Here is a 23,364-nt window from a genome sequence, read left to right as displayed (position 1 = left end):
GGCTGGAGGAGCCCAGTGTGCCAGAGCCTGTGACCACCTACTGCCCAGGAGTGCCGTGGAGGCGGCCTGGCACCGGCGGATTACCCCTCCGGGGGCAGAGGCTCCTGGAGGGCAAGGGCCTGGTATCCCTGCAGATTCCCCATCGCTCAGAGAAGGTTCTTGGGGAGCAGATGTTGATAAAATGAAACAGCAAATACTTTCTGGGGAATCTAGAACAGCTTGTTTAAAAGACATGCTGTTATCGACGTCCTCCTTAGCATCCTGTTCTTGCATGGATGGGCCTGAACTTCAAAAATTCACCCACAGTCCAGCCGTTCCCCACAACCTCCGCCGCCGCCTTAGATGTCCAGCCCCCAGCGTCTGCCTCTGACAGCCGCACCCGCGGCCCGTCTGCAGGCCCCAGCCTCCCCGCGCCATGGTCTGAGCAACGGCACTTAGTGTCTTCTCACTCAGAGCCCAGAGACTGTTCCTCTCCTGCCGCAGACCTCCTAGCAGCATCCATCGCCCTAGAGCGACACGCAAAGGCCCCCGGGCTCCGGACCCCCTGAACTGCCGGGGCCTCGTCCGTGCTCCCTGCCCCGGCTTCTCTGGTGGAGACGCCCAAAGCCCACAGCGGCCTTGGCCTGGACTCCCGCAGCTTCCTCTGCCCGAGACCCCACACAGCCTCCGAACACCCGAACACCTCACGCCCTTGCTCCCTTCAGAGGCTCTCCCGGCATCGTCTCCTCGGCGGGGAGCTTCCCTGACCACCCCATCCAAGGCGGCTGCGATCTGTAAACCTCAGTGGACTTTCTCAGCTTCTCTCCTCACAGTGTCAGCTCCCTGGGATTCACTTGTTTATGGCCTGACCCCTCCAGCCCTGTCTTTCTTACTAGAATATGCGCTCCATGGGGCAAGAATCTTCTTATTCTTCACAGCTACAACCCAGAAGTCTAGTAGGCGTGTACTAGGGGTTTAATACACGTATGCTGAATATATAAATGAAAGCAAAACACCTGGAAATCATCCATTCATCTCTTTCTTTCTCCCTCTAAAAGCAGAAGCAAATCAGACTCATTATCAAAGATAGAATAAATATGTTGACATGTATTATTACATATAATTCTAGTTTAAGTTAGTAGAAACCAATCAACTTCTAACTGGTGCTTCCTATAGCACAGATGAAATTTTCATGATAAGGATAATGTCTTTAAAAATTACCAACTTAATGTTGGGAGAGGGAGGGTGGGGCAGGCTTGTTCAACAGAGCCTTAGTGAGTGCACCCGTAGAGAGTTCCAGAAAACTGAAAAAGAAGGATTCTTTCCAATCTTTCACCAGAGGCACTGATAACGGGTGGAATTCTTAATGACAATCAGAATGTTTTACACCCACAAGGAGCTAAGCTCTGAAAAAATATTTGCTCCTAGAATCACCGAATTTTGAGCATAAATCGAGCAATTAGCTTCTTTGCTCAGAGAGGGTAGGATTATAGCTGTACTGAAAATTGAATACAGGCAGATTTGGGGAGGAGTTTAAAAGGGCGCACTCTGCAAGAGTGCCCTGCACAGCCGCAACACACGCAGACGTGAAGCTTGCTTGTGATGCGAGGAGTTACAGGGAATCGGTTGGTATCGTACAACTGAAAAGCCTTACGTTCTCTGCTTCATAAAGTTTTGGGACATTTACGTTCTCTTAGGGAGACAGACAAGAGAAGAGGGCCTTGGTCTCTGGAAGAAGGGAAGACATTCAGATCACCCCGACAGCTCTGATTTTCCCCTGCCTATGGAAATGTTATCTCAAGGCCTTTGATCGCCTTTGGAATACAAGCTACTGGGGAAATGGGATAGGCCAACAACAACAGAAAATTAAGAAAGAAGTATTAATTCAGCATATTGTGTGGGATCATTGCGCTTGCTCTTTCACCCAGAAATGTGGGGCACACTTCAGCAACTGTCTTCCTCCTGGGCTACGCAAGCTAGGACTCTCTCCCTGAATCATGGGATTTTGTGCTTCACAAGACCTGGGGTTTTTTTTTTCTTTTATAACTTTATTTATTTATTTATTTTTGGCTGGGCTGGTCTTTGCTGCTGCATGGGCTTTTCCCTAGTTTGGGGGGGTGGGGACCACTCATTGCGGTGTGCGGGCTTCTCTTGCTGCGGAGCATGGGCTCTAGAGAGCGTGGGCCTTGGTGGCTGAGGCTCTCAGGCTCCAGAGCACAGGTTTGATAGCTGTGGTGCGTGACAGCTCTGGACTTAGTTGCCCTCGCGGCACGTGGGATCTTCCCAGACCAGGAATCAAACCCGTATCTTCCGCATCGGCAGGTGGATTCCTTACCACTGAGCCACCAGGGAAGCCTGAGACCTAGGTTTAGCTTTGACATTTGAATGCTGGGTAACCCTGGGGAAATCATGGGCCTTATCTGAACTTCTTTATCCATTCAAGGGGTGACAAATTTGGCTCTGCTGTTTCTAAAGGTTCTTGATGAGGTTTACAAGTGCTTTGCTCCTGGAAAGCGTGGCTCAAATGCAAAGGGACGGGGCTCTAAGGTGGGGACGGGACCCTCAGGTGCCTGCAAGAACCAGCCGGCGAGACAGACGAGGGACTCTGTCAACTACAAGCATCAGCCCCATTCCTCCAGACCTGCCCCACAGCCGACTGCTGCTCATTCTGGGTCCCCTCTGAGGGTCACTAGTACCACCGCCCGTCTGGTCGTTCAGCCTAGAATGGAAGGTCAACCCAGTCTCTTCCGCCCCCTCACCACGTCACGCTCTTACCATCTCCAATATTCCAGCCCCTGTTACTACTGTCCGAGTTCGGCTCTCATGATTTCTCAGTTGGACTATTCCAAGAGTCTTCTGACTTTCTGGGATCAAGTCTAGCATTCGTTAAAGTCACCTTTCATACTCCTAAAAAGAATCTTTCACCAAAGACGAGTTTAATGAAGTAACGAGCCCTCCCCCTCACATCTCTTGGCACTCCCGCCCCATGCTTAACAGCCTTCAGCAGGCATTAGCTGGGTGCCCACTGCCCAGAAGATAAGGACAGAGTGCTCCATTAGGGAATACGGGGTAGCGTTAGGACTCCGTCTCCAGCATTATCTCCTGGTCCCCTCCCTGTACCATATCCTTTGCGTTTTACAGTCCACGCAGCAAAACTCTTCAGTTTTCAAGCACAAATCATGTTGTTCACTGTCTTAGCGTCTTTGGTTGTACTGTCCTCTCTGTGTGAGGTGCTGTCCACGCTCCTCCTCGACCCGGTTTATCTGAAGCAAACCTGCCATCTTTCGATGCTCAAACGAAGCATCGGCTCCCTATGAAGCATTTTTCTTTTGCTCCTTATCTCCTCTGTCCCCAACTAGGTCTGAACCTATTCTAAGGCGGTATTTGCTTTACGTGTCTTTCTCCTCCTGCTAGACTTTAAGTAGATTAGACTCCTTAGGAGCTGCATCTTAGTGACCTAAGTATGCCTGTGCTTAGCATTATGTCCAACACACAGTGTGTCCTCATCAGAATTTCTTCAAATTCTCTCCTCCTTGGTTCCTTTAGTATCACCCTCTCCTATCTTTCCCCCACCCATATAATCTTTCAGTTATATGGGAGTCTGCGGGATTGGGTTGTAATATTTCCATGCACACACCATCATTTGGCATGTGGACGTATAGGAGGATTCTTTTCTTCCACAGACACTTAGGTTTTGTCCAGTTTTGCTCAGAGCGCATGGCCTCTTGAACTAGCTTTCGCTGGGTCGGCGCAGGTGTGGATAGAGAGAAACATTATATAAAATTTGAACAGGGGACTTCCCTGGTGGTCCAGTGGTTAAGAAGCCACCTTCCAATGCAGAGGACCCGCGTTCGGTCCCTGGTCCAGGAAGATCCCACATGCCGCGGGGCAACTAAACGCGTGGGCATGATGCCTACTGAGCCTGCCCCTTAGATCACATGTCCGGAGACAAGGGCAGCCGCCACAGGAAGAGGCCTGTGTCCACACCATGGAGTGGCTTCTGCTCGCCACAGCCAGACCCAGCGCAGCCAAAGCAGATAAACAAGCACTTAATGAATTTAAGAAATGCTGAGTAGAAGAACAATAAAAACGACGCGGGAGACAATAGGGCCGATGAAGACGGTGAGCAGAGGTCTCACACCCTCATCTGCGGCCACTGTTCCCACGAGAAAATGGGCCTCCTGCGGCCAGATTTCCTGACTTGAAGAGAAGCCAGACATTTAGAGCCAAATGTAATAAGCCTTCTAATACTTGACTAAAAGTTAATTACTGATTAAAGTTCTGAGAAACGCTGGAAACGCGTCTGGAGTCACTATTGTCTTGTGGGCTACAGTTTGTGGCCCAGACAATCTACGATTTACGACTTTCCCCTTAACCAATGGATCGTGTTGTCATTGTCTTCTGGGGCTAATGCAGCGTCTAACTGGACTCTCATTTAGATCCTACCCGCTAAACCACTTCAGGGAGTGAAATATGCAAAATTCCCCCAGATAACTGGGGTTTTCACACCCTCTGCAGTCGTTCCTGGGCCCAGGTCCTAAGTAAGTGAAGTCATTTTCAGAATGGGAGCTCCTCGCCGTGGGAAGACAGTTCAGCTTCAGTTCCCCTCAGTCTCCGGTGGTTCGTCCCAGGAGCCCTCTGCTCGTCCTGCACGTCTATTCTGCGTCCTCCTCTGGTGCTCGGCAGGCTGACCTGAGATCAGGTCACCAGGATTCTGCGTCCCCTCCACCCCATGTCTTCCGGCTTCTCCATCTGGGTTCATGCAAAGGAGATGATGGGCTGGGAGAGGAGATGGAGGTGGGAACCTATGTTTCCCTGGCTTTTTGGGCCAGGTTGCCATGATTTCTGGGTCCTTCTACTGAAGGTGGTAGCCCCTGGGAGGCGGTCCTGTAAATGCGGCCACACCCTCCCCAGGCTCCGGAAGTAGCCCTCTCCTCACTCCCCTTCAGCAAAGGCTCCTTTCTGTCAAGAGTCTCAGGTCACAGCCTCGGCTCTTGTTGGTTTAGCAAAAACCACTCCCACCTGGTAGCCCTCCCATCATCCAGTCGAATAGTCAGGTGTCTCCTGCCTCGCAATGCTTCAACAATACTTCACACCATTAATTATCCAAATGGCCCATGTGGAGCAAGACAGTGAGGGCCTGGTTTCCCAGCAGAACCACCGGTGAGCTCACCAAGTACTTCTCCTATAAGCACTCAGTAAGTATTTGCCAGAAAAAGACATTAACCTTTATTTAACTCACTGACAAACTTTAAGAAATCAATACAGTTTCAAACACCTGTCTTAGAAGAAACAAAAATCTAACACATATTAATTATTTTTTTTTCCATAACTTGCATTTTGGTAGTAGGCACATTTTATATAGCAGGTAAGGTTTATGTACCATAAAGGGGCGGGGGGTTGTGGAGGAGATAAATGAATGTCAATAATGATTATGATGATAATCCAAGCGAAAGTGCTGAACACATTATTCACCACGTTCTATGCTGTGGGTTTGATATATTTTGTCTCATTTACTATTCACAATAACACTTTGAGGTCATTACACTGCTATACCCAGTGTGCAGATGAGAAAACAGAGGTTTAGAGATGTTAAATTACTTCATGGGCTTCGCTGGAGGCTAGCAGTAAAGAACCCACCTGCAATGCAGGAGATGAGAGCTCCACCCTTGGGTCAGGAAGATCCCCTGGAGGAGGGCATGGCAACCCACTCCAGCATTACTTCCTGGAGAATCCCATGGACAGAGGAGCCTAGCAGGCTGCAGTCCATGAGTTTGCAAAGAATCTGGCACAACTGAAGCAACTGAGCGTGCACGCACACACACACATTCCTATACCTGGTTTGCAGATGAGAAAACAGAGGTTTAGCGATATTAAGCAATTTCATACATGAAGCAAGTGATTGGACCAGGAAATCATAACGTCCTCCAGATTTCAGTGTATTGTTTCAAAGAAAGCAGTGGTTAGTGAGAGCTGGAGTAGTCCAGAAAAGGTGAGTATTAACTAACTTCATCATAGATTTTAGAAATTGATATCTGCATCAAGAGGTGGGGGACCACACTGTTTGGATCTCTGCCCCAGGCATGAGATAGCATCCACTGTGGCTGCACACGGAAGGTGGCAGTTCCTGACCCTCCAGGGAGAGAAGACCTACGTTTATGATTTATCTCTTTACTTTGTTATACTTTACTACTAAAACAGAAACTGTTCAAGGGAAAAGACATTTACTTGTACCAGATCATACATGGGAACAACGCCTTAAAAACACTTACTGGTTTTGATTACTTAAGTCATTCTCATTTCCAAACAGAACTGACATTTCCTTTGGGGAACCATTTGTGACCGTGTGTGTGCTCAGTGCCTTCACTCGTGTTCAGCTCTTTACTCTTTCACACACTAGGACTTTGGGCTGTGGGGTGTGGAGTGCACCTCTTTTCAGGATCCTCGGAAAAATTCAGGGGCCTTTAAACGCTTGGAGATCTGACCAAACATGCATTGGTTGTGTATATTAGTTGCTCAGTCATGTCTGACTCTTTTCGACCTCATGGACTGTAGCCCTCCAGACTCCTCTGCCCATGGGATTTCCCAGGTAAGAATACTGGAGTGGGTTACCATGTCCTCCTCCAGGGGACCTTCCTGATCCAGGGATCAAACCCGTGTCTCCTGCATTGCAGGTGGATTCTTCATCACTGAGTCACCAGGGAAGCCTAGGGAATTGTTTAATCCCTGTTAGATATAGTCTGATAAGCCTCTTACTCAAGTTTCATACCCTCTAGGCTTACATAGGGCCTGGAACCGTAACTGGGGTGGTTTTATTCATGGTAAGTGGCCCATCTATACAGACACCCTCTGCCATGTGAGGCCCGGAACCTCCTTCCACCAAGATACAGCATTTATGTCTCCATTGCTTGAGGTGGGCTTACTTTGTCCAGTGCAATGGAAGTGATCACAGTGCGGTTCTGACTAATAGAGGCCTTTAGAGTTTTTGCTCTCAGAACCCTGACACCACCATGGGCCCCGTCCAGCTCAGTGGAGGATGTAAGACCACGTGGGGAACTGTCACTTCTTTGGAAGACATGCAGGAGCTGCCAGCTCTCAGCTTAAATTCCTCACCTGTAGGATCATGAACTAAATGTTTGGTTTTAAGCGACTAAATTCTGTTTTGTTTTTTTTTTTTTTTTTAATGTAGCAATAGCTAAGAGGAGGGCATGACAACCCACTCCAGTATTCTTGCCTGGAGAATCCCCATGGACAGAGGAGCCTGGTGGGTTACAGTCCATGGGGTCACACAGAGTCGGACACGACTGAGTGACAGCACAGCACAGCGGTAACTAAGTGATCCCTTCTCCTCCTGCCCTCAATCTTTCCCAGCATCAGCATCTTTTCCAATGAGTTGGTTCTTCTCATCAGGTGACCAAAGTATTGAAGCTTTAGCTTAAGGAACAGTCCTACCAATGAATATTCAGCATTGATGGAGAGAAAGGATAAAGGGGTGGCAGAGGATGAGCTGACTAGAAATCATCACCAACTCAATGGACATGAGTTTGCACAAACTCTGGGAGACAGTGGAAGACAGGGGAGTCTGTTGGGTTACAGTCCATGGGGTCGGACATGACTTAGTAACTCAACAACAGCAAGAAGCTAAGTGACCCAGTTGAACACACTGGATACTCTGTAGTATCTGCCCATTGTGCAGAGAAGACAAGAAAACACAGACGTCTTTGGACATTCAGACCAGTTACGGCGCCTAAACGGACTGGTCTACAGCTCCTGCTCTCCAGACTCAGCATGTCTTGAGGCTGGCCTGTCTCCAAGCTTGGTTGTCCAGTTTTTCCATCTATTCTGTGAGTTACTATTAATAGTAAACCCTCCAGGGGATTTCCTTTTCGTTTGAGTGACTGAGAGTCACTTAGGCTTCTAAGAACCCCAACAGCCCAATACATGATTGGATGTGGTCCTTGAAGACCGAGTCCAAGCAGGAGAGAGTCACGTGCAGCTGTCGGAGGAGATTCCTGGGGACGGGGCCCCTTGCCTAGCGCTGCATACAGGCCACTGCCTGCTTCGGCTGGGCTGCAGAGCTGGTCTTACTCTCCGAGCTCTGATAAGACCCCAGACTGGAGACAGCCAGCGCTCGCCTTGCTGCCTCGTTACAGGGCGTGTCCAGAGCAGCTGTTCTTCCCTCTCTTGTCAACTTCCTCCCAAGTCAGCTGAGTTCTATGGGGTGTTATCAGGCTGTACAATGTGTCCTGACCATGTTATGGAACTCTCAGTCTTTTAAGAAAAGTGTTCTGAGGAAAATGCTATTGAAATGATCTATCCCAGACCCTCTCGCACACGCTCTCGTTACCTGGGGCACTCTGCCCTCCGCCCCCCCCGCCCCCCTCCCCTGCTCCTCTTTGAGCCCGGACACCTTCTCTGAGCAGCCTTTCCTCGCTGCCCAGGGCTGAGTGAGGCCGTTCTTCTGCAGGTCCCCATGGCCCCAGTAGCACCGTACCGTATTGTAAACACCATCATGTACACGATTACATTATGTTGTAAATATCTGTTTCCTTGAGTAACCTCCCTCTATTCTGTGAGCTTCCCAAGTTTCAGGACTTGTACATTTAAAAATCATTTCAACCCACCCCTCTCCCAACACCACTTGAAAGAATCAGACTAAAAGTGAAACCATAGGAGGAGATTTTCTGGACGCAGACATCAACGACATCACACGTAAGCTGAGTGATCTTGATCAATCAACTCATGAAACCCTTCTAGGCAATTGTGGGCCGTTGGCCTGGTCCACCCTGTAGACCTGACTTGTTTGGGCTGCATTAAATGATGGCTTAATTGTTGTTCAGTCGCCAAGTCGGTTCTGACTCTTCATGACCCCGTGGACTGCAGCACACCAGGCTTCCCTGTCCCTCACCATCTCCCGGAGTTTGCCCAAGTTCATGTCCATCGAAAGGGGGATGCCAACATTTAAATATTATTAGATCGCACATCTGTATCTCTAGCTTTTCTGCTTCTCTCAAAAGATCAGAAGATTGGCCATCTGGGGTCTGCAGGGCAACAGCCATCCTGTTAGGGTTTGGGGTTGCGTCAGGGTTGAGGATTAAGGTCAGGGTTTAGGGTGAGGGTTAGGGTTAGCTCCCATGAGCCCCTTACAGCTCGAGTACAAGCTCCCAGGTTACCCTAGGTCCTCTGTCTCACCTTGCTGCTATAGTGAATTGATTTAAGATGCTTTTAATACTTTATTACTGTCAAGAAAGAAAAAGAATACATCGCCAATCAAAACGTGCACACTGCTGAGTGGAGGTTGCATCCTGATTTCATGAATGCTTCATGTAAGCAAAAGAGCATCCTGGGCTCCTGGAACACAGCGCCTTCATGTCTCAGAAACTGGAGTTTGGGAACCTTGGACCAGATGATGCTTCACATCTTTCACGGCCACCCTGCCCTCCAATTCCATTTAAACAGAAAATCATATTTGTATTTAGTTCCAATCTTCTGATATTAATTCTTATTTTATGAAAATATCAGTTTCAAAATGAGTCTGTTTGTGTTATGTTAGATCAGGTATCTGTCCCTCCTTCTATATATGTATCTTATGCTTCATTTCACATTATGCTGAGGAAAAATCACAAACTGTTTCCATAATATTACCTATGACCAATATTAAAGTTATAAAATAACTAGAAGGCAGTAGTTATTAGAAAAGCCACGTGATTATAGATGTCTTCACAGCGGTCCACGATACCTTACCTACAATTCCAAACTTCTCAGAGCTCTAAAACCAAATTTTCTTTCTTCATAATTCATTTAGCAGAAAAATCAGACCTGAACTGATTTTTCATTTTAAAACTTAAAAAAAAAAGTCTCACCCAGTAATGTTAATGTTTTATCATGGAATGATCTGTGTAAGTTTAAGATGGCTTTCTCAACCTTACTGAGAGTGTTACCTGATATCTGGTAAATGCACTACATTCTCTTTCTAAGATCTGAGAAATTATGAATTTCAAAATGCATCTGCTTCAAGAACAAGGGGGTTTGTGAATGGGTGTAAATAAAGATGCCAGCCCTCCCAGCTATGAAAGGCTGCAGTCAAAAGTCAAATTAGGTTCCCCTCAGCTTCCGTGAGGCTTGGTAACACACATTATCTCTTTATTCAGTCCGTTCCCGATCCATCTGAGTGACCCTGTGCCGGTATAATTGGACATCGTGGCTGATCGGGGTGGGCTCCTCACACACTAGCTCCTAATTCTCTCTTTCAACTCCAACCACAGAGGAGAGAAATAATGATAGAAAAAGCACACCCCATGCTTCCTCTGCTTTAACAGGAACATGCTGTCAAGGGGGAGTGATATGATAAGGCCTTAAATAAATTAATGCGCTAACAACGTGTTGAGAATGGGAAAGGTAACATTTAATAAGCATGTTAGGGTAATTAGTTAAGTCACTTGTCAATTAACTAGATTACCTAATAGCTAATTTGTCTCCCCCAGCAGCAGGCTTTGTGGAAAACCAGTCAAGGAAAACTTATGTTGAAAGGCTAGCCTTCCCACACGAGTGTGCATAAGCGGTCCGATTCCAGGGTCTCTGCTGGCCTCAGGACTCCGCAGATGAGCATCCTCGTTCTCCGAATAGCTTTTAATGGAGACTTTTTTCCCCTTTTCTTTTTGAAATTGTCTTTTCCTCCTCCTTTTTTCCTTCTTTCCTTCCTTCCCTCCCTATCTCCCCCCTCTCTCTTTTTCGCTTTTTGTTCTTTTTTTTCCTCCCACATTTTTCTTCTTTCTTTAAATTCTGTAGCTGATTCTACCTCAGGTCAGAGGTCAGCAAATTTTTCCTGTAGAAAGCCAGCAAGTAAATATTTTAGAGTCTGTAGCACAAGAGGCAAAATCGAGGCTATGGTGCAGGTACTTACATAACAAACAAGGAAACTAGTTTCCGTAAAATTTTTTCAACTATTTAAAATATGTAAAAATTATTCTTTGATCACTGGCTGTACAAAGCAAATTGTGGGCCGGATTTGACCCCCTGGTTGTAAATCACTGACCTTTGATTTGGGTCATTATTAAGTTGTTAATTTCCTAAATTAACATGATTACATTTGCAAGCCAGAAGCTTCAAAAATCACGGGGCTTCCTCACCGTGTTCGTCCTTCACACTCCCAACCAGAGGCAAAGAGCACATAGGCTCTGGAACCAAACCACCCAGATTAGAATCCCAGCTCTGCCCAGAAACGTGCAACCTTGGGTAAGTTCCTTAACCTCTTTGTGCTTCAACAGTACCACCTCCAAAATAGAAGCACCCTTCCCACAGGATTGCCCTGAAGAGTAAAGTGAGTGTGTAAGACACACAGCATCGTGTCTGCCACAGAGACAGGACTGTGTGAATGTCGACTTGTTTTGAATACTTTGGTAGCACCGGGAGTAGAAGGGGAACACTGCTCTTGCGAAAAAACAACCAGATGAGGAGAGTCTATCCTCCCATCCCTGGAGATCCATTTGGTGGCAAACTTCATGCCAAAAGGAGGGAAGCTGGAAGAAGATATTCTTGGGCATTTTCCGAGTGTGCTTATGCCAACAGAATGCCATAAGTGTCTCCGGAGAAGGAACCCGCCAGTAGGTCTCACTTTGGCCCGGAGATTTACTGGGATCCTCTGCCTTTGTTCAAATGGGTTTTTCCTGCCTCAGCGCTCCAACACTTCTGCTGCAAGCCGTACCCCACACAGCACACAGTCTGTCTCCGGGCCCTACATAACATGTGATGTGCAGAAGTACTGTGAAAGAGGTTTCCTGTTTCAGCTTCCTCACGGGCCCCGGGAGCCGCGGGGAAGTCTCTGGAGGCCTCGCTGAGCATGCACACACGGAAACGGAACTGCGCAGGACCTCGCCTGCGCAACTCCGGAGCCTGAAACGCCCCTGGCAGAAAGCTCTCCCTCTCCTCGCCCTCTTTCTCCTGCTCCCCTTTGATGTTTCCTCTGTCTTTCAGCCTCTCCTTGACAGTAAGTGCAATCACATCACACACAAGGTTCTTTGGAAAGCCCCCTTTTTAATGATCTGGCAGCCGCTAGACACGGAGAGGCCTTCCAGAAAAAATTTCAATCCCTCTTCCCACAGCCCTCCGCAAGCCCCGGTGATAAATGACACCTCTCATTCTGTCACAGCCAGGGAGCACAGACGGGGACGGCGGTGATGTATGGCTCACCAGAACAGGAAATCAACTTAAAAAAAAACTGAAAGAGCTGACCGGGGCATTGTCAGGGTCCTGCTCCAAAGGCCTTGCCTGAGACACAGTCTGAAAGAGAGACTGAAAAAGTTTTAGTTTAGGAGAGAAAAAAGGGTGAGATCAAAGCAAGAAGGAGAAACGTGTATCTGTGAAGAAGCTGGCAGGCAGGAGAGCTGCAGTCAGCTCTGCCGTTGGTTATTTCTTTGCGGTGCCCTGCGTATTAGCCAAATTTTCACCCACAGCTGGTGATTGATGGAAGAAGGGGTTGGCCCCTGCTCTGTGAGAATTCTATGTTCCTTCTGGAGCCACGGAAAAAAGTGAGTCAAGATTTGTTTGTCAAGCCTAAATTACCCCGTTTGACGCTGCCCCCAACGAAAAGCAATAAAATTCTCAGTGCCCCCAAGGGAGTCCCTCCATACAAAGATTGTCCCCTGAAGATTAACAACCTTGCCTTTTTATGTTGATGGCAATCACAGGAAAGAGCAGGAGGTGGCTTCTTTTGCTTTATCTGTAGTTTTTCCTATTTTGTATCACACTCCTCCCCTCCCCCACCTCCATGATCTATAGGTACTGAGTGCAAACACCTTTTCTTTTCCTTCTATTGAAAACCTCTGCACTTAGATCCACTTGCAGTTCGGATTTAAAAGGCAAACTCAGACTCTCATCAAGTTGAATCTGAACACCTACTGGGTGTCAGGTCTGTACTCAATCCAAGACAGGAAGCTAAGAAATAGATGTCTAAATTCTTTCTATGCAAGATTCCTCAGCCTCAGCACTGTTGATGTTGGGATCAGATACTTCTCTGCTGTGGGGCTGTCCTGTGCACTGCCAGGTATTTGCTAACATCCTTGGACTCGCCCTACTCGATGCTAGCGTTATCCGCACCCCAGCCCACCCTTCCCCGACCTTTTGCTTAGTTGTGACAATAAAAAATGCCCCCAGACAATGCCAAATGTCTCTTGGGAAACAAAAGTCCCCCGTTGAGAACCACTGTTGTAGAAGTTTGAAATCAAAACTCCAAAGAAAAACAACACTCATGAGATTCATGGGGAAGAAGTGAAGTTGGTAGGTAATTAAATACTAAATGCTATGACATAGGATGCAAAAGCTACAGGAATTCAGGGGGTTGCCAATAGGGACATTTGTATTTACCAGGTTTGTGTAAATGCCTCTATACAAGCTGCATAACAAAAATAAAATCTTGCTGAGCCACTGTGTCTTTTGTGCAGGCCCTGTGCATAGATATGACTGAACTGGATACTGGAAAATCATAGCAGGTTTGAAAAAAAGAGAAATCCTAGTTGCAGACAAATCATATTAAAATATTAAAAAAATGGAGATGATAACCAACAATCAAACAACATCTCTTTTCCAATGATATTCAGAAATGATACAATTAAATTTTGGCAATTAGTAAAAGGAAAGTTATTCCCATTTGAATGCACAGTTCCAAAGAACAGCAAGGAGAGATAAGAAAGCCTTCCTCAGCGATCAATGCAAAGAAATAGAGGAAAACAACAGAATGGGAAAGACTAGAGATCTCTTCAAGAAAATTAGAGAGATCAAGGGGACATTTCACGCAAAGATGGGCTCGATAAAGGACAGAAATGGTATGGGCCTAACAGAAGCAGAAGATATTAAGAAGAGGTGGCAAGAATACACAGAAGAACTGTACAAAAAAGATCTTCACGACCCAGATAATCACGATGGTGTGATCGCTCACCTAGAGCCAGACATCCTGGAATGTGAAGTCAAGTGGGCCTTAGAAAGCATCACTACGAACAAAGCTAGTGGAGGTGATGGAATTCCAGTTGAGCTATTTCAAATCCTCAAAGGTGATGCTGTGAAAGTGCTGCACTCAATATGCCAGCAAATTTGGAAAACTCAGCAGTGGCCACAGGACTGGAAAAGGTCAGTTTTCATTCCAATCCCAAAGAAAGGCAATGCCAAAGAATGCTCAAACTACCTCACAATTGCACTCATCTCACACGCTAGAAAAGTAATGCTCAAAATTCTCCAAGCCAGGCTTCAGCGATACGTGAACCGTGAACTTCCAGATGTTCAAGCTGGTTTTAGAAAAGGCAGAGCAACCAGAGATCAAATTGCCAGCATCCGCTGGATCATCAAAAAAGCAAGAGAGTTCCAGAAAAACATCTATTTCTGCTTTATTGACTATGCCAAAGCCTTTGTCTGTGTGGATCACAATAAACTGTGGAAAATTCTTAAAGAGATGGGAATACCAGACCATTTGACCTGTCTCTTGAGAAACCCGTATGCAGGTCAGGAAGCAACAGTTAGAACTGGACATGGAACAGAAGACTGGTTCCAAAAAGGAAAAGGAGTACGTCAAGGCTGTATATTGTCATCCTGCTTATTTAACTTATATGCAGAGTGCATCATGAGAAATGCTGGGCTGGAAGAAGCACAAGCTGGAATCAAGATTGCCGGGAGAAATATCAATAACCTCAGATATGCAGATGACACCACCCTTATGGCAGAAAGTGAAGAAGAACGAAAAAGCCTCTCGATGAAAGTGAAAGAGGAGAGTGAAAAAGCTGGCTTAAAGCTCAACATTCAGAAAACTAAGATCATGGCATTTGGTCCCATCATTTCATGGGAAATAGATGGGGAAACAGTGGAAACAGTGTCAGACTTTATTTTTCTGGGCTCCAAAATCACTGCTGATGGTGATTGCAGCCATGAAATTAAAAGACACTCCTTGGAAGGAAAGTTATGACCAACCTAGATAGCATATTAAAAAGCAGAGACATTACTCTGCCAACAAAGGTCCGTCTAGTCAAGGCTATAGTTTTTCCATTAGTCATGTATGGATGTGAGAGTTGGACGGTGAAGAAAGCTGAGCGCCGAAGAATTGATGCTTTTGAACTGTGGTGTTGGAGAAGACTCTTGAGAGTCCCTTGGACTGCAAGGAGATTCAACCAGTCCATCCTAAAGGAGATCAGTGTTCATTGGAAGGACTGATGTTGAAGCTGAAACTCCAAAACTTTGGCCACCTGATGCGAAGAGCTGACTCATTGGAAAAGACCTTGTTGCTGGGAAGGATTGGGGGCAGGAGGAGAAGGGGATGACAGAGGATGAAATGGCTAGATGGCATCACCGACTTGATGGACATGAGTTTGGGTGGGCTCAGGGAGTTGGTGATGGACAGGGAGGCCTGGTGTGCTGCGATTCATGGGGTCGCAAAGAGTCGGACACGACTGAGCGACTGAACTGAACTGAAACTATCATTTATTCAACAATATTATTAAACCTTTGTGAACATTTAAGGTTCTAAATTCAATTGAAGATAGCAGGATTAAAATTAAACTATTGTGTCTATGCCCTCCTTACAGATGATAATGGCAAAATGTTAAGGTACAGATCTTCTAAATTCTAGTAGAGTTTATTGACCTATGTTAAAAACATTCTTTGACCTCCCCAATAAAACATGGGATGAAGAGGAAGTTGAGCCCAATTTCTAGACACCATATATATTATCTAAGTCTTTCACCCATCAGTTGTTGCCAACAGAGATCAATGTTAATTTGGAAGATGCAGACATATTTATCCATGTAGAAAGCCAATAATGGGAATTACAATGGAAGACATACACACACACACACACACACACACACACACACATATACAGTGGGCTTCCCAGGTGGCACAGTGGTAAAGAATCCACCTGCCAATGCAAGAGACACAGGTTCCATCTCTGGGTTGGAAAAACTCCCTGGAGAAGGAAATGGCAACCCACTCCAGTATTCTTGCCTGGAAAATCCCATGGACAGAGGAGCCTGGCGGGCTACTGTCAATGGGGTCACAAAGAGTTGGCCACAATTGAGCAACTGAGCATGCATGCATATATATATATATATATGTATACACACACACACAGACACACACAAAGCTCAAGTGTGATCAAAAAGAATAAAAACAAAAACTATATGATTAATACACTGGGCACAAAAACTCATCTTCACACACAAATGCGAAAAGAAAAGATCTCAATGAATTAAGAAGAATTAGAGGCCACTGCAAAATGTAGCCTTTTCCATTAGTTAGAACACCACCACAAATGCTTGATAAGTACTATTTAATCTGCAGAATTACAAGATAGAGGATTTTGGTTGGCATTACTGTTATCAATTTGGACACTGAAACTACTTTCATAAGGATGTAAAGCATGAGAGTACCTGTCCTTTATTCCAGTCTCCCTGCCTCCCTACAAACCAGCTGGTGGCATGTGGTGTTCATCCTATTGGATTCCATCTTGGCCATCCTGAGACAGACCGTTCTTTGTTCACACAGCACTGCCTTGCCTATCACTGGGGCTCCTAATAAAATTTTATGCCCTTACAGGACTTTTCTGTCTCAGGCTCACCTCCTGGTCTTGCATCATGTTGAGGGCAATTACACATTTATTTATTACACATCCCCAAATATAAAACCGCAAAAACTATACCAAAGACAGCAGCTTTTCAATCATCCATCAAGATACACCAGTTTCAAAAGAATCCTCGCGCCACGTCCTGAAGGTCATTACTCACTCTCGAAAGCTCATTTCAAAGGGCTCCTTCATCTCTTGATAGCGTTAGAGAGCGTGTGCGCCAAAGTGCTGCTTGGGGATTTCAATAACTCCACACTCCCTCTCTCGGAGCGTGATTAGTGGGCGGTGCAGGCACCAATTTAGGTTGTGTCTACACAATGCCAAAACAGCCCGCGGAGAAATGAAACCGTCCATCACACAACTGGAGGATTGAACTGCATGATGCAAACTCTGCAGACTCATCGCCCCCCACCCTCCAATGCTGCACGCCCCATGCCCCACCCTGACTCTACACCCTCTGACTCCACTCCCCCCACGCCCTCAATGCATTCACTGATTATTTGACCTTGTTTTGAATGTCTCGGAATGGATCTGTTTATCAGGCTATCTTGGAAACGGACCACAGAGATGACATGGTCTTTGCCATCCAGCAGGGCTCAAACTCTGACCCCTTTTACATAGGCTAGTCGCTGTGCTCACCACACACCGCTCACATTTGTTCATCTGCCCAGCCCAACACGCTTGAGCACCTGGATCTACTCTTTCCTGAAGCTTCAAGATCTCCTCCTAGTCTTTTTTGTTTTGTGAGCAATATGCTTTTCCCCCACTTTTAAGACTTTGTTTAAGCTAGACAGTACTCCAGGTGCTTTAGAGGCATGCATGATCTCATTCAAGCATTACAGTAGTCCTAGGAGGCAGAGTCACTAGCACCCACGTTAGACTTTGATAGTGCCCTGTCCATATCTCTTGGGCTTCCCAGGTGGTGCTAGTGGTAAAGAACCCACCTGCCAATGCAGGAGATGTGGGTTCTATCACTGGGTCGGGAAGATCCCCCGGAGAAGGAAATGGCAAACTGCTCCAGTATTCTTGCCTGGAAAACTGCATGGACGGAGGAGCTTAACGGGTTCTTGAGTCAGAAAGAGTCCACCACAAAGAATCAGACATGACTGAGCAGCTGAACACACAGTCTGTATTTCTTAGGCAAAGTCCTCTCCCCACCAGGCCTGACTCCTCGGAAAGTCTGTGCTTCTCTGACTGAGGGCAGCTGTCCAGTTCTGAGGGCATTTCCGGTTTGCCCACAGAACAAGCTGGAAATGCTGGAGAGGAATGCCCGAGGCAGAAGCCCTGAGGCCATGGAAGACGGGGATTTGGCACACAACTGTCCCAGCACACTTACCCTCACCTGGACAACCCTGAAATGCGCATTGCACACTGGCTCCCGGTCCCCTGGCAGCGTCGAGCTCCAGGCGTCCACGGGGGTAGACTGCTTGCTCCTCACGCTGCAGTAACACCCATCTCCTCCCTGTCTCACTTCTCCACCCGCCTCTGGTGGCTCCTAGGATCAACAACCAAATCATGTATTTGTACTTAAATTCTTGTCTCCAGGTCTTCTTCTGGAGGAACACAAACAAGACAGCACATTGTCCAGAGAAGAAAACAAACTCAGAGGCACTGAAAGCCTTGCCCGGGAAACAGAATTGCTCTGCTGTTTTCGCATCAATACATGGAATTTCTACAGGCCCTCATCCCCCACTCTTCTCATTTCCTTCAAAGGAAAGTGAAGCTGCTTATAACTAACTGCTTCCACCATGTCCTCTTCTGAGGAACTATGAGAGAAATCCCTAGGGGGCTTGTCTTGAGACCCAAGCATGAAACTTGGATGTATGTGTGGGTGGGTGGGTGTGCACCCTCAGCTGTGTCCAACTCTTTGCAACCCCATGGACTGTAGCCTGCCAGGCTCCTCTGTCCATGGGATTCTCCAGGTAAGAATACTGGAGTGGGGTGCCATTTCCTCCTCCAGGGGATCTTCCCAACCCAGGGATCAAACCTGTGGTCCCTACCTGGGCAGGTGGATTCTTTACCAGCTGAGCCACTGGCACAAATATTATCACTCTGCACTTAACCCCTCTAGGCTTTATCTATCAGGAGGCTCAGGCCTAAATTTTCGCTTAGATTTTAGTTGCATACATCTCTGTGAAATTACATTTCTCCTAATTTAGTTTTATTGTTTTAATAATATTTAATTTTGCTATTGCTTTTTTCTTTCATCTCCCTTTTTAAACCATTGTAACCTGTCTGAATTATGGCATCTTGACTCAATAAGGAGAAAATTTTATACTATTTATGATATCATATATGTAACATATAATAAATGATCATCAATAATGTACAATAAATATAATAAGTATAATATATAATAAATACGACTTATACATGTAACATTTAACTTATCTGTTATACATTTAATACCATTTAGTACCATAGATCTTGAGTCAATGTGTTTATCTGTATAACCTCATGATACGGGCCATTACATGTGGCGCACAGATGAACAGCCAAACTGTGTGAGTGTCTCAGCTCCATGAATTATGAGTCATTAGGCAAGTTACTTAACATCTCTCTGCCTCAGTTTCCTCCCTGTTACAACAGGGAATGATCATAACATGCAGGGCCACTGAAGATTAAAGGAGTGAAAATAGATACAGTGATGAATTAGAAGAGCAACTGGCATGCAGCAAACATTATACAAGTGCTAGCTGTTACTACTACAAGGCAATGCTAAATCAAGATTATTACAATCATTTCAGTGAAGACTATGTTTGCCAGCGGTGTGGGCAGTTGGTCCCATAGAATATTAAGACCAAGCTTGCCGTCCAGCTGGCAGCTATAAACGGTGCCCTAAACTTTTCAGAAGTTTCCGCATAGGAAACTGTGACTCTCAGATTTCCATAAACATGGAAGATTCTGGGTGAGGATCGGCCCCTTGTTGAGGCCTGTCAGGGGCTGTGAGTAAATGCGTCATGTGTATTCCTTCCCACAGGCCCCCTAATAAACTCTGGCTTAAATGGGAGATGGGTTTTCAATTCTAATCGTATTCACATATGCCTCATCTGGTAAACAGCACTTGTGCAAAAAATTGGATTGGGGAGAAAAACCCCCAAACTTGTCTTAAAGGTTGCAAAGCCGTGGGTCACGTCAGTGCTGGATGGAAGGAACAGTCACCCAATGCGATCTGACACAGTTCAAGCGATGCAATGTGACAAGATGCCAGCAAGTAAGCAAAAAACACTCTATTTTTGGTCTAAAGGCTCATTATCATTTTACATGCAAACGGGCTGATCTGTAATAGGATTGCATGGAACAATTCTCTTCTGCATCCTATTACTGTTATGAGCTTGTGGATGGGCTTGAGGAACTTCGCGATTCTAGGCGTGGCTTCTCTAGGGTTTTCTGAACTTTACTCTGTTGAAAATATTCTCCAATGGGGTAGGTCACAACCATGACTGTTTTAGAACAGAGACTGTCAACCTGTAACAACTCTTCAGAAGGAAATGAAAGAAGCAGACAAGGCGGGATGTTGCTTTGAAAGTGATGGAGACATCTGAACATTTGTTGCATTGCTGCCTGGCCCGGTTCCACCTTCCCGGGGGAATAAGACCCCACGCTGCCCCTGCAATATCCCACCGTGCGTGTGTGCTCAGCTGCGTCTGACCCTGTGCGACCTCACAGACTGGAGTCTGCCAGGCCTCTCCATCCATGGGATATTCCAGGCAAGAATACGGGAGTGGATTGTCATCATTTCCACCCCCAGGGGATCATCCCAACCCAGGGACTGAAACCAGCGTCTCCCTGCGTCTCCTGCATTGGCAGGTGGATTCTTACCATGGAGCCATCTGGGAATCCCAGCAGACCCCACTCCTTAGTCTTAATTCCACTGCTTTAGGTGGGGCTCATCATGTGACTCAGAACTAGCCAATCAAAAAATAGCTTCTCTCTGACCACAGCGATTGGTTAAAGAGTCGCCATGTGACCCGATCAGGCCCATTGAGGCCAAGAAGGCGTTCTTTCCCGTGGTCATCTGGAAGCGAAGCTGGCGGTGTCCTTTTCTGCCGGACACGGATCGGGAAGCTCTGAGGGGTTTCTGGGGCCACCACAGGGCTTCTGAGGGCGGAGCTAAGGCAGAGGGAGGCAGACATTCCGAAGAGAGTGGCCCAGAGTTTACTTCACTCTGTGGACCGAACCAGGCCCGAGGGCCGCTCCGCGGGTCATCACGTGAGCCAGCTGCCTGTCTCGCCACTGCTTTCGTTCGTTTGTCCCTTCAGACTAACAACTCTGAAGGTGAGTTTTTAGTCACTGACAAGAACAGACAAGAAGCATTGGCCTGATACAGGGATGGCGCCGAAAAGCCCGCCGCTACGAAGGATGACCGTGGTCTGCAAACTTGCCGGCAGGCCCCTTCCCGCACTCCCGCCGGTGCGGCTCCAGAGGTGGAGGCGCGGCGCCCAGGTTTCCAGCGGCGGCCGTGGGAAATGCCACCTCAGCGTCCGGCTCCCGTCAACAGCTTTCCTGGGCACGGAGGCCCCGTGGCTTGCGAGCCCTTAGCTCCTATCAGCAGGAACACTTCATCACGCTGACACGCTGATACGCTACACGAATAAGTGCGAAGCTCGGCGAGGTCACCTGGAAGTTAACTGAAGGGATTACGAGGGGCAGTAGACACACTTCACAGGGAGGGCCCTGATCGGTGCGGAAAACTCGGCAAACGGCGCGCCTCGGCCGTGCGCCCCACCACCGTCCTGACAGCCCAGTCCTCAACAGTTAAATATGAAACTGTCAGCAAGGCCCCATCTTAATAACCGAACTTGAGGCCTTTTATCCTGGAAGATTTATGAAGTAATTTTAAAGAGATCCAAGCAAACATCTGTCAATAAATTGAATGCCGGCTACAGGATTTACAAGCAAGACAAGAATTTCTCATTAAGTGCACATTAACACGGAGGGGATCATAAATAGGAGGAGGCCAGGACGCGAGCCTCTCAAGCGGTCATTAAAACACTGTCTAAGAACTAATGAGGAAGTGATGGAAGGACACTAATGACGTCGTGGGCTCCCAACCTTCGCCAGGGGAAACGGGCTTCGCAGCATCAGAGGACTCGGGGGGGCGGGGCGCTGGCTGGTGGCTTGTAGCAGCTCATTCTGCTTTCTGCTGGGGACCTGCAGGGGCCCTTGACCTTGGGGACCCTGGAGGTGCCGCCTGGCTGGCTGACCTATACCCAGAACCCCCATGATGGCTAACTTCAGATGGTTCAAACATGCGCACGCAGCAAATATACCCATACCGTGGATTTCAGGTAGGGTGCTGTGCTAAATCACATTTCCACAGTGCAAAGGAGTACCTCTGGAAACTTCTCTTTGGCTGAAACATGCCTTTGACAGGCAGAGATAAAGCTTCTTCACTGAAGGATGTGGCAAAAGACGAGTTGGGGAGAGATGGAGGTCCAGGTGGTCCACACCTTCCCCCAGCTCACCCTCTTCTGGAAGTCTTCCTAGCAAGCTTTGCCCCCTTGGGTCTCTCTACACCCATAGAGATGCAGAGTTAAGAGCTACCACCAGTAGGTCAGGTGAATTGATCAGACTAGAAACCCACAAAGGTCAATGGAGAGCTAGCATGCGTCATGAGGTAAGACAGGGATCTATTGCTGCGGAGTGGTCAGAATATGGAATTAAACCAGTCAGCCACTCACTGTGCAACTGAGGTCAAAGTCACTCTTTGTCGTTTGGTTTCCTTCATAACACTCATATGATAGTGTATCATATTATATTAATATACTATGATATACTATTATAACATACTGATGTTACACATATTATATATGTATATATATATTTCCTGTTTTCTTATTTTTGTCTGTCTCCTCACTTGAATTAATTATTTATGAAGGCAAGAGCTGTTTCTGTTTTCTTCAGCATTGTACTCACAGAGCTGAGAACAGGACCTGGCATAGAAGAGTAGGTACTTAATAAATATTTACTCTATGAATGAATGAATAAATGAATGAAGGACTAACTAGCAACTCTGAGATCCAGCTAGGTCAAAATATGGCCAGAGAAAAAGGAAATGCTTGAGTAAAAATGAAGAGGATGAGAGCAGATAAATTTTGTCTTTTTCCCAAAATGTTTAAATGCTGAAAAACATGCAAAAAAAGCTTCTGAAGGCAACTATAGACAATAGGTAGTGTCTAGTGTGAATCCCAAGAAAACAGCCAAATGGATTAAGGACTGGGCATAAAATTATCAAAGGAACCAAAAAAGAGAGGACCAAGTTTTGCACATGACATGTGTTATCATTAGGAATGTAAACATAATGATAAATTATTGTAAACTGTAATAACGCTTTTGAAGCCCGGCCATGTGCTAGCCACTCTTGCTAAGCCCTTTATCTGGCACTAAAGGTTGCATTTTCGATCACTATGTACTTGCTGGCCAGGTGCACGGAAGTCGATTGATTCGCGTGTAAAGCACAGTGGGAATTTGGGGAATGAAAGGAGTATTCCGGGAAAGTACACAGGGCCACGGTGGGGCGGGCAGCAGAGCGCTGAGACGTGGCCGAGAGCGAGCCCTTGGTCTGAAGGCGCCTCCCCGGAAGTGGGCAGTCTGGGTTTCTCACCCCACCAAGCACGTCTCCATCTGCAAAGAAAAGCTGAGATAGCCTGACGACCCAACTGATGGAGTCTTCAGATGCCACGTATTCAAGAAGCACCAAGTACTGCTCTGTGCTGGGCCCTGTCCAAGAGGTGGGCGCTGCAGTGAGCGAGACAGACTCGGCCTCTGCTCCGGGGAAGCCA

General features: G+C 46.8%; 1 protein-coding gene across 7 annotated transcripts in view; it reads right to left on the bottom strand.

Annotated features, from left to right (window-relative positions):
- TSHZ2 (teashirt zinc finger homeobox 2) overlaps nucleotides 1–23,364 on the bottom strand; it is a 909,619-nt gene that overhangs the window by 284,205 nt on the left and 602,050 nt on the right. The window contains exon 1 of one of the 7 annotated variants that reach the window (XM_081557270.1): nucleotides 16,740–16,833. The exons of the other annotated variants lie outside the window; for them this stretch is intronic. The gene's annotated coding sequence lies outside the window, so the exon portion shown is untranslated. Of the gene's footprint in view, nucleotides 1–16,739; nucleotides 16,834–23,364 lie in introns of those variants that run through there. 7 annotated transcript variants of the gene reach the window in all.

Source organism: Giraffa tippelskirchi, chromosome 13 (genome assembly GCF_054371585.1).
Source record: "Giraffa tippelskirchi isolate mGirTip1 chromosome 13, T2T-mGirTip1v1.2.pri, whole genome shotgun sequence".
NCBI classification, from domain to species: Eukaryota; Metazoa; Chordata; class Mammalia; order Artiodactyla; family Giraffidae; genus Giraffa; species Giraffa tippelskirchi.
The sequence above is the reverse complement of the archived record's forward strand: the minus strand, read 5'-3'. Positions and strand labels throughout refer to the sequence as shown.